Genomic DNA, 11,899 nt, shown 5'->3' with positions numbered 1-11,899 from the left:
AGCGCCTTAGGAGCCTTGTCATGACTGGAGACAGAATTCCCGCAGGGGAGATTGCAGCTGGTGTGATTGACTTGCCTCCCATCCCTCCAGCGTCTACAGTCTCTCTGTCTCTCTCTCTCACACACACACACACACACACACACACACACACACACACACACACACACACACACACACACACACACACACCTCTCAGATAGCTCAGTGTGTCTTGCAATACAAAGGCTATGTGCAGTACCTCACAATACCTTGGGACTGTGAGGATCTCATGGCTGACCTCCCCAATTCAGGGTTTCATCGAATCAGTTCAAACACCGCAATTGTCCCCCTCCTACCTTACATTAGCGATTGCACACTCAAGCTGTGAGAGTATCTATAGTTTGCCGACTGCAAATGTCAGGGTGTTACATGGTATCATTCGCTCATTATTAGGAGTTGAGAAACATAATTATTTCCTTCTCTACCCAACAGAACAATAACATGTGTCTGCTTGAACTGTTAACAGGTTACTGCCAAAATAAACAATATCATGTCTCTGATTTTGACCGTGGTCAGTGCTACGGTGGTCAGTGCTACGTGGTCAGTGCAACCAGGACAGTACCAGAAACATCCCACTTGCACTAACCCCCTACACCTTCTCCCACCCACCCACCCACTATCTGGCTAGAAGGACCACTGGCGAGGCCTAATGATGTCACTGCTTATTGAACTGCACTTGTGCCAGACTCTTGTGCCCCCCCCCCCCACACACACACACACACACACACACACACACACACACACACACACACACGGCTAATTAGCGACTTGTTTCCCCCAAGCTGCCTTTTTACCTCCAGCTACTCTTCCCTCTCCTCCGATGTTAGCTGGAGAAAAACAAGCGTGCCATCACTCCTCTGCTGTCCCTGGGGATCTCCCTTCCATATATACACACACACACACACACACACACACACACACACACACACACACACACACACACATACGAAGACAGACAGACAGACAGACAGACAGACAGACAGACAGACACACACACACACACACACACACAGACACACACACAAACAAACGTTTTTGTGAGATTTCAGCTGGTGTGATTGACTTGCCGTCTATCCCTCCAGCATCTACACAGTCTCTCTCTCACTCCCTCTCTCTCTCTCTCTCTCTCACACAGACAGACAGACAGACAGACAGACAGACAGACAGACAAAGGTTTTTGTGGTGACCCCCCATGATAACTCTCTCACTGAAACCACTGTGAAGGGGAAGAAACCAAATCTGCCCCCCTTCTTGTGATCCTTTCCCCTGATAGGCCACATGGCCATGGTAAACTCATTGAGACAAAGGAATGGATGACTCACTTTGAGTGAGTGACTCTGGCAATGTTTGAACACTGAGTGTCATTTGACTGTAACTGATAAGATGATGATAAGGGAAAATTGGTTCACCCTTACAAACAACTCTTCATTTGAATACTGATGGTTGAAAACGGGTATACAACAGAATGTTGAGGAACACATTCTCTTTTGACTAGCTGTTGTTAAGTAGCTGTTGCTGCATGAGTATTCATGCCTCTCTCTCTCTCTCTTTTTCTCTCTCTCTTCCTCTTTCTGCTCTTACTCTCATTTACCATGAGGGTAGAATATAACATTTCTTCATGATGTATTTGCCTTGAAATAGATGTGTTTACAATGTTATTAAAGCCTCATTTGATTTATTCTCACTTGACCATTCTTGCTCTAGTCAACCCAAACTCAAAGACTCTTTGCACTTAGTGTTAATTAAATGAAATGGAGTCAGATTATTAATATTAACATATGCTTTATTATTAACAGTACATTGCCACTGTGCCATGCTTGCTCTTTGGGGGTATTAAGTTTGGTACTTGGTGAGCTCTATACAAATTAATTTGATTGTGTTTGATTTGAGGACACATACATCAATAAATCATCAGATTGTACACTTCAGTATACCTGTCACCTGTCATTTATTGCCCATCTTCGTTTTATCAGTTGCCATTTTCGGGGTAATTTGCAAGTTCCAATTACTAGTCATTACTGTGCTTAACACGCATGCAAGGAAAAGTTAAGCTTCCTGCTAAAAGTGGAGGAAGATTTAATGTGTTAGATATTTCTGGAGCAGCATTAAACATGCCTGTAATACACTCGCTCTCTGAAAGTATTTTCTCTGCGACACAAATATGCGAATGAATCCAAGATGCGCTCAATAGGGAGTACGGTATATCAATCTTGTCATGGGTGCGTGTGAAGGTTTATTCCATCCTGATCCTCTACTTAACACACAGAGTACACTCTGTTCTTTGGCCAGCCTTCTCTCTGCAATTTCAACCCTTGGGGGAACAAAGGGTGGTGTTAAGAGTTCACGTCTGTGGGTTTTGCCTCAAAATAAATAGCAGACCACCCTTGAGGGTCTTCACAAACAAACACACACATGCAAGTCTATGTCAAGACACTAGAGTCAGATAACACACTTAAGTAAGACTAGTCAGGTATTGGTGCACAGAGAGACAGAGAGAGAGAGAGAGAGAGAGAGAGAGAGAGAGAGAGAGAATGTGAGGCTGTACTGCAGGACATGAGATTTTGTTGGGATGTTATTGTGTCATGTCACACACACACACACACACACACACACACACACACACACACACACACACACACACACACACACAAGAACACGCACACAAAGAACACACACACACACACACACACACACACACACACACACACACACACACACACACACACACACACACACACACACAGCTAAAGCTGTATTTACTGCAGCATATGAACAACATATATAGACTTTCAGGGTGATTTTCAAGTGGGCGCAAGCAGATGTAGTATGCAGGCGTAATCTGAGGTTTGAGCCCAATTTGCGCTCTTGACCAATTCTCAAAAGTGACGATATAGTGCAAAAACACCTCTGTAACACCTGTTCCTGGGTGTGTCATCTTCACAAAATATGTTGATACAATATTTCCCCTGGAAAAGTTGCACCAAGGTAGGATGTGGCACACCATACTTGGGGAAAAATGGTATTGTTTATCGCAAGACAATGACGCTACCCAGAAAATAGAATATATAGGACGTTTTTTATACAGTTTTGTAGATGCAGATATTGACGTTTTAGATGCTACCGATCAAGTAAAGAAAAGATAGTTTTGACACACATCATTCTGAATTTAGCCTTGGGGATCGGGACCAGAGCTTTTCCACTGCTTTGCATTACATTGCCAACCATCTCAATCAACTGCTTGATTAAGATATATTGAATGTTTATCTTTAGCTCTTCGTTTTAAACCAGCAACCTTTCTTTTTTATTTGTTTTTCATAGGAGATGAAAGGTTACATTTTCTGATGTGGATTTCCCCCCTTCCAAGTGACAGTCCATTGTAAAACGAGTGAGGCGCACAATTTATTTAAATAAGTCCTCTTTTTGCACTCACCGACGCACGAGTGCAGCATAGAAAGATCTTTGAAAATAGCTGATCAGCGTGGGCACATGAAAATGCGCACGTACGCCAGCTTTGAAAATCACCCTGTACATTTCTAATTTGACCTTATTTGACTCAAACTGTTTGGTATGCACTTGTTCTACGAGGATAATGTTGTCATTTGGGAAATAGATATACCAATTAAAATACAACAGTAATACAGTCAAAGCAAAAGATTGGGACTGTCTACAGCTTGCTCTTCGCAAATACGGATGCCAGCACATGTAAGCAAAAACAGCTATGTCAGCAGCGTCACACCCCAGGGAGCTGATCACGACCTTATGCCAGGTATCAATCAGAACCTATATTGCCGGGTATCAATCAGAATCTATACTGCTTCACCTCATAGGTAAGAACAAAGGAATCGGCTCTAATAAGCCTCTCCATTTATTCTGTGCCCTTTATTGAGAACCATCTAACCAGTGTCTCTTTTGATACTTATTCACCCAGACCAAGCTAGTGATATTTGCCCGCTACAAAAAAAATACTTGATCTTGAAAAACATAAGCAGACACCAGAACATCTAATAGAATTTATGATGTTCTGTAACAACCATCAAAAACATCATGTTTGCCACTTACTTACTGGGTGGTAATAATAATGGTAAAGTATAAAGAAATGTGAAACATATAATATGGTGGGTGAAATGGTATGACCAATCTGAGTTAGTACAGAGACAAATGCTAGTGGGGAGTTATGTGTTTTAGAGACACCACTTGATTTCAAATCACGGCACAGGCTCGGTCTGTTGCACTTGAATGTAAGGGGCTTGGTTTTTAAAATTGACTTTATTAGATTTTGGATCCTTCAGGCAAACCTAGATGTTTTTATTTTAACAGAGGCTAACCAAGTCAGTATTGGATGCTGATATAATCCTTGATGGCTATAATGTCTACAGGTCTGATAGGGTGGGAGGTGACAGTGTTGCAGTTTTTTTGTTGTGTCTGTATTGAATTCCACATCTGTACCCAAGCAATTTGAATGCCTAGAGTTTAGAGTATGTCTAGGAAATGCCATTAGTCTCTCCCCTACCCCCTCTCGGCTATAACCTCTGGTCTTGATAAACTTGCTGCTTTGTTCTCCTCCAATGCAGTTGATGTATTTATCAGATAAGCTTAAAGATACAGTATGCAGTGATCTAAACTTGACACAGTTAATATCCAAGCCAATTTGAAAAACCCTGGGAGATCTACCCTGATTGACATAATATTGACATATCCAGTGGCATTTTTGCAAGTTATATCAGTGATCACTGCCCCACTGTGTGTATCAGAGATACTAAATTGCCAAAGTGTAATCCCTATATGATTTCATAGAGAAACTTTAAGAATTTTGATACACAAGTTTTTTTTTTTACATGAACTGTATCAATGGGATCTACCTATTTCCTATATTCCGGATGCTGAGCTAGGACTCAACTAGTTTTCCTCTACATTTATATATGGGCTAAGGCTAGATCTACCGATTTAGCTACTGATTGGCTCTCCTATCCTTCAAGTTACTATTAAAACACTATCTCTGATTCTGGTGGTGACCCAACTACATTTTGGAAAGCAGTTTGGAAAGCAGTTAAATCACTCTCCCTCTCTACCTCAACAAGTTTTATCCAATTCTAACATCATTACGGATACAAAATAATAATAAGTGATGCCTTTAACCAACATTTAATCTCTGCAGGCTTTAGTTAAAATAAAAACAAAAAAAAACAATGATTTAAATATCCCAATCAAACTGATAACCTGGCTAGGTATCCTGTTCAGACTGATAGCCTCATAGCTGCCTCTCTGGCCAACAATGTCTTATATTCTTCATCCGTTTCTACAAAGAAAGTGCTTGATGAGTTGTGTAAGACGGCTCAAACAGGTGTCTAAAGAATTTGGGAAAAATTATTTTTGCTACTGTGCTCCTCAGACATGGAATGATCTTCAGGGTAGGTTGGAGCACTTGCACTTGTTTTAAGTCTTTGGTTAGAGACCCGCTCACATAGACATGCTCTTGTTTTGATGTATTTTTAATTTTATAGTGCTGTGTTTTTAAGGTGTTGTTTTGTAATCATATTTCTATTGTAAATAGTGCACACCTGCAAAAGACACCTCGGTCTTTGTGTGTCTCCATGGAGAAATAAAGGTTAAATGAAACAAATACAAAATGTCTATAATGCCTTCATAAAGGCAAGCTCAAAACAGTCCTTGAAAACGGCCAACTCCTCTGTCAACCTCCTTGATCTGTCATGCTCTCCTCTGAATAAAAAAAAGGGTGAATTTCTCATCTTTTTTAGCCCAGTATGATCCTCCAACCCCAGGGTACTTATTACATTTCATGCTTAAACCTTGACTGTACATGATAAGAGAGCCGTGGCAGCTAGTTATCGGTAACAGCTTATTATGTATTTATGAACCATGTCTCGTCATGTTTAAATTACAGCTCTGCATATTGGATCTTTGTATTAGCAATGCTATTTTTTCTTCATCCTCAGCACAGATTGTGGTAGCAAGCATTTAGGGGATTCTAGCGTTGTGAGGCATTAAACCTTTTAGCTTTCAATGTATGTTGTGTGTCTGCTTAGCAGTAGAAAAGTGACTGAAGACATGAGATGTACCACTGTCAATGGGTAGAGGGCCTAAAAGAGACTTGGCATGTGACAGAGCAATGACCCCTGTTGAATATCAGTCTTATATGTCACCTTGGGCACCTTGCTGCCTTAAAGAGCTAGTGTGTGTGTGTGTGTGTGTGTGTGTGTGTGTGTGTGTGTGTGTGTGTGTGTGTGTGTTTGTGTGTGTCAAGTGAGTTTCTGCATAGAGTTTCTAACAGAGATGTTCCCACAGTTGGAGGAAAGTGGGCGTAGTGCTGTCAGAGTTGCCTTTAACTCCGCTGACAGGACCTTGACATCAGCCTCCTAAGCGCTCTGTGATCCCATGGCAGACACTTTGAATTCCTTTGGAAGTGGTAAAGCTGAGGCAGTGGTGATGCATTCCTCCCTGCTTTCTCTCTCTTCTTTTGGTGCTCAACTCAACCCACCTCTGCTACAAACACATGAAAAGGCGTTTGGATTCCACAGCGACGGCTCATCAATGCTCCGTCAAGGTTGAGGAGGGATGTAGGAAGATTGTCACTGGAGCACCGTTGTAGTTCATGTGCTTCATTGTGGATACCTTGTACCTTAAAGGTACAGGTCTTCCAGAAGATTAGTTAATTGTTTAGTAAAGCAAGACTTTACCTTAAAATGTGGTTGGTGTCCACTTTCAATGATATCTAATTAAAGAGTCCAGGTGTGGACTAGGGAAAGCTACATTCCACCAGAATATGACCACTACACAAACACAATTGAGAGTGCAGATGGAACACATTTAAAACAAAGTGTGGACAAAAACATCTGTGATCCAATTACAGAAACACATCTTTAGACCAAGTCTGAACTGTGTCTTTAAAGACATGTATGCGACCCCATTGGGCCTTGACTGGTCATGTACCACTTCAACATTTCAAGTGAGAGAGAGAGAGAGAGAAATGGAGAGAGTGGAGTGGAGTAGATAATAGGTTACAGGACATCAAGTGCTTCTTCTGGGTGGCAACAACAAGAGTCAACAGTCAAAATGGAGGCAATCAAACAGCAAACAATTAGCCCCCTGCAAGTAAAGTGGGCCTGTCAAACAAGAGTGAGCAATCTGCATCTGAATCAGGCGACTCTCTGCAAATTCAGATGAGCGAGGCCCAACCACGGGGGAACAGAGAAAAATCTGGGTGTCAGATTGTTTCGCTCTCTTTCTTACCCCAAATATCTTTTATCCACACTGAACAGAGCATCTCCTTCTTCCAATAAACCATGTTGATTGGACCTCACTTCCAAATGGCTCTTTACTGCTAATGGCACAAGGGTCAGGTTGCAGCTCATTGGGTGAAAATAATTGTAAATAGAAAAGAAGAACTCCCCCATCAACGGCAATGTTTTTGGGGGGGGATAATGAAACACATTTGTGCCTGGTCTCAGCCTGTCTGGAGGCATCAGGGAGGCTGTGGTTGGTGGAGAGCTGTCTTAGTGGTGATGGCGTGACTTAGCGGAGTTTAAGACACTCTGGGGCCTCCGAGTGGAGATACGTGTTGTGACAGTGCAGCTGTGTGTGGCTGCATTCAGGGCCATCAGGGGACAGTTTGTTGTGGCTGAGAGGGTTGGCCTCTGCTGCGTTGGTAGGTCACTGACATCCTCCAAGACATGTCCAAAGCACATCAGCGAAAAAGGAGTCCACTCTACTACTGTACATGTATGTGTTTAAATTATATGATATCTAAAAAGTTTATTCACTTTGTATGATACAGTGCATGGGTTCCAGACCAGTACTATGCAATATAATTCAGTTATGTTTTTAGAAGTAAATGTGTTAAATACTAGGTTTACCCACCAACATTGACTAAAAGGACTAACGTACGTATATGAGAATATGAAACAGATTTCTTGGCCTAGCATGTAGGCATGCATGGCTAGTACAAATCACATCTGACTGCCAAGGCTGATGACATTTGAGTCCAAAGTCAGAGTCATAAGCATGACATTCCTTTGGAAATATGGTGATCTCTATCACTGTATATGTTGCTACACAAGAGGGAGGGTCTCCTTGCCCATAAGCATGTGCTGGTCTGGCTGTTCTCAAGACAGAGCCACAACAACAACATTCTGAAGCTTATTAACAACAACTCTTCTGAAGTCCAAACTAAAAACAACGTGTGAGAGACCCCTGCAATGACAGCTGGGGACAAGACCAAATGCAATAGTCCACCTGCTCTGCAAATCCATTTGGGCTCCAGGCTATGTACTATGTATTTTAAATTGTACATATTTGTTTTGTTTTTTGGCCATGTTTCATGGACAAGGATACACATCACAATATATGGAAGCAAGACAAGGTGACAGTTGACACAAGAAATAACCTTAAAGACAAAACACATATAAATCACATATAGGCTACACACTTACATTTAAAGTCCTTTTTTAACCTAGATTTTGACCTCCTTAAAACCATAGCACCATGAACATGTTATCCAAAAGGGATTCTTGTGAAATGGTCAGACCTGTTGAGAACCATAAAATAACAGTTTCCTTTATGAGTGTCCTAATCACTGCACTCTTGTGGTATATGAAGTGGAACTGTATAAGATAATATTATCCAGTAAATAAAGAAAGGACCAACACTAAAAGTTGGAGCCTCTGCAAATCTCTGATGGCTAAAGTGGTTTCTGAAAAAACGCAACAGACAGTGACATTACAGTACCATGTCTAAAAATCACGAGAAATTAAGGCGAAAGGCTTCTCTGATCCACTCAGGGTGTTCACCTCAGCTGTCTGCACAGCACAATGACTCATTCATTGTCGAAAAAGTTGTGCCAGAGAGGGGAAAAAAGAAACCCAAGGTTACACCCTTCGGTCTTAACACATACATTGAGTCTGCCCAACTTGTCTTGGTCAGGGCAATTTTCCCAAAGAGAAGGGGATATGAAAAAAAAGAGGAGGGAAAAAGAGGAGATCTTAAGCCAGCTTGTTCTTTGCCAATGAGCCAACACCCACTCAAACCCGCAGGACGGCCCCTTGGGCAGAACTAATGAGCCACTGTACTGTAGAAACATGATCGCACTGACACAATGCCACATCAACGTCAAAACAACCCTCTGGCAGGATATCCATCACTGGAGTCAGCGGGGCGACAACCATATGTCTGAGGGAGGCTTGTTTTACCAGCCAGTCATTTGTATTTTGGACTGCTTACTGACCAACATTGGTGTTCTAGCTTTCCTCTAGGTCTACCTGCTTCTGTGCCACCATGTGTGATGTCAACACAACCTACTTGGGGACACAAGTGCACTACTGTGCATCTGCTCTTGCTTACAGTACATGCCTTTTCTGTGCTAAGCTCAGAGTTGCAAGATGCCGCCACAGATGTGATTTTCAGCACCCTGCTGAGAGAGATGAATGGTTGAGCTGGCTGGAGGCTACCTACACATTCGCATCCTTAATGAGAATAAGAGTCTGCTGAGAGAGATATGATTGATGGCGCCATGACAACCCTCGAGGAGGGGAAGCGCAGTATGGGCTTTTGATATAGACACGGATGGAGGGGTGGCACCGAAGAAAGGAATCTGGCACGGACGTCTCTGAGGTATACCCCCTGTGCAGAGTACTGCCTGCGGTCCTAATACCAGATGCCACCGCCGCTGTGCAGGAAATCAGAGCGCTTCCACAAACAATAGCCCTTCTCCCTCGCCCACAAATTTGAGCTGAGCTGGACGTTCCATCTCTCGCCCCCTCCCTGCTGCTTGCAATCATAGTTTCATTGTATATGCATTTCCTTCTATGGGAAAATAGCAAAGGTGGAATTCCTGGCAAGTGACTCCAGATGTTGTTGGCAGTGAGTGGAGGTGAACCACATCCAAACTTACCAACAGCCCACTAGGCATACCAAGATTATTTCACAAAAATGAAGGAGGGAGAGAGAGAGAGAGAATAAAAGGGTGAGACAGATAAGAAGTGGAGTGAAGGGGAAGCTTTTGTTTCCCTCATTCTGCATTCCCTGCTGGCTGTGTTTCTCCTTTATCAGGGTACCTATACTTAGCCCCCAATTCCATGATGTTCACGAGCATCACATCACCCTGAGAGCAAAAAAACACACTTCAGTGGGGATGAGCACATTGGCTCTGACGTTAGCTAAAGCATGCCTTTGAAGAAGGCACTCATACAAGGGGGCGTCACTTTAGTACGCTTATTCAAGACCACCCCACACACATAATGAAGTGACACTGGATAGGTGTGTGTGTGTGTGTGTGTGTGTGTGTGTGTGTGTGTGTGTGTGTGTGTGCGCGCGCGCGCGCAAGCATGTGCATATATCATCCCCTTTTGGCCCTGTTCATTTCATTGCATTCATCAATAATGCCACAGAGGTGCAATGTTGACAACTCAGACTCTCAATATAACTGTGGAAAGTTCTGGTGATTTCTATTTGATTAATTGGCTATGAAATTAATAAACACCTCATGCACTGAATGTGTTTCTGTAAGCAGCATTTACATATGAGTATATCCATGTACCACTCATGACAAAATAACAGCTACTATTCCCAAAATGTAGGCTAGTAATGATGTAATTGCTGTCATTATGTTGATCTAGAATCAGACACTTTAATGTGTGGAGGCTATATTCTGAACTTATAGCTGTGAACATAATAATGAGCTTCAAAATAAACTATTACCTGGACTTACTAGAAAAAGAAGGAAAGGAAGCACTGCTGAGTTATACTAGTGGCTCTTGGTAGGTTGGAGGGGCTCTTTGGGAGAAGGGTTAATTGGTCAACACAAACGGAAGGAGGACCAAGGCACTCTTCATAAATGTAAAATGCCTTTATTTATTCTGGCATGTTTTATCCTATTGCATTCATTGAACTGGCAAGATACCACAAATTAGCCCCAATCATGAGTGAAAACAGACTATCCGCGAGTTAGAAGTTGGAACTTAGCAAATCATTATTTCACTTGAATTATTAGCCAAAATCAAATAACAGCATGCAACAAAACATTTTTTTGCAATCATTACACATGAGACTACAATGCACATAGAGGCTCATCAGCCATGCAGAATGTACCTACCTGGAATTGTATTGATGTACTTGTCCAGACTTGTTCTCTTTGTATGAGTCAAACTACTGCTGGTCTTGCAGACTGTATTCGAATTCTGTAATCATACGCGCCAGCGTCGAATTATTTATATGTTTTCTTTAAATAAACATCACTGTACTTTGATCTTCAGCTGACGAACAGTATTCTTGTCACATAATCATCTCAGAGGTGAGACAAAATAAATCAAAGTAACAGTCGTGTGCATGTAGACTACGCATGCCACCCGCGCAACGGACCTGCGCTTTCCTCAGCAGCGGTGCACTTTCCTTATTCCTAAAACCTGACCATAGGCTGGTGTGGTGTAGTCCATTCAGGCTGTCTGTGCTGATAGAAAATACACCTCAGATGCGATCTGCAAAGGTGCGACGACGAAGAAGCGTTTACGTTTGGAAGGACATCTGTAAACGTCTGGAGAAAACACCAATGTCGCACCATCCCTCTCAGTCAAGAGCACTTCTCCAGATCAGTGCTATTCCAGTGATAGTCTCTGCTGGAATGGTTTCAGGGATTCTGACCGACAAAGAGAAGAAGCGGGGAGGGAGTGAGCCTAGTCATCTGTTATGCATTTCCCCTTTGATTCAGCAGAGAGAGTCTTATTTTCCAGCGTTTTCCCTGCATACGTTTTGTTCTGTTTCTCCTATTTAGCTTTGGGATGCGAGCCAATTCGTGCTGCTTGACTGCGCAGTTTATTATCACAGTTTAGACCTATACATTTATTTTTTCTCT

At 42.4% G+C, this 11,899-nt stretch overlaps 1 protein-coding gene across 1 annotated transcript in view; it reads right to left on the bottom strand.

The window, feature by feature from the left end:
- The window catches only part of LOC310813746 (SERTA domain-containing protein 4-like), a 23,960-nt gene extending 12,218 nt beyond the window's left edge, over positions 1-11,742 (bottom strand). The window contains exon 1 of the mRNA XM_083682858.1: positions 11,144-11,742. The gene's annotated coding sequence lies outside the window, so the exon portion shown is untranslated. The remainder of the gene's footprint in view (positions 1-11,143) is intronic.
- Positions 11,743-11,899: the final 157 nt, after the last annotated feature.

The sequence above is a fragment of the Argentina silus genome, assembly GCF_951799395.1.
Source record: "Argentina silus genome assembly, chromosome: 13".
Taxonomy (NCBI): domain Eukaryota; kingdom Metazoa; phylum Chordata; class Actinopteri; order Argentiniformes; family Argentinidae; genus Argentina; species Argentina silus.
The sequence above is the reverse complement of the archived record's forward strand: the minus strand, read 5'-3'. Positions and strand labels throughout refer to the sequence as shown.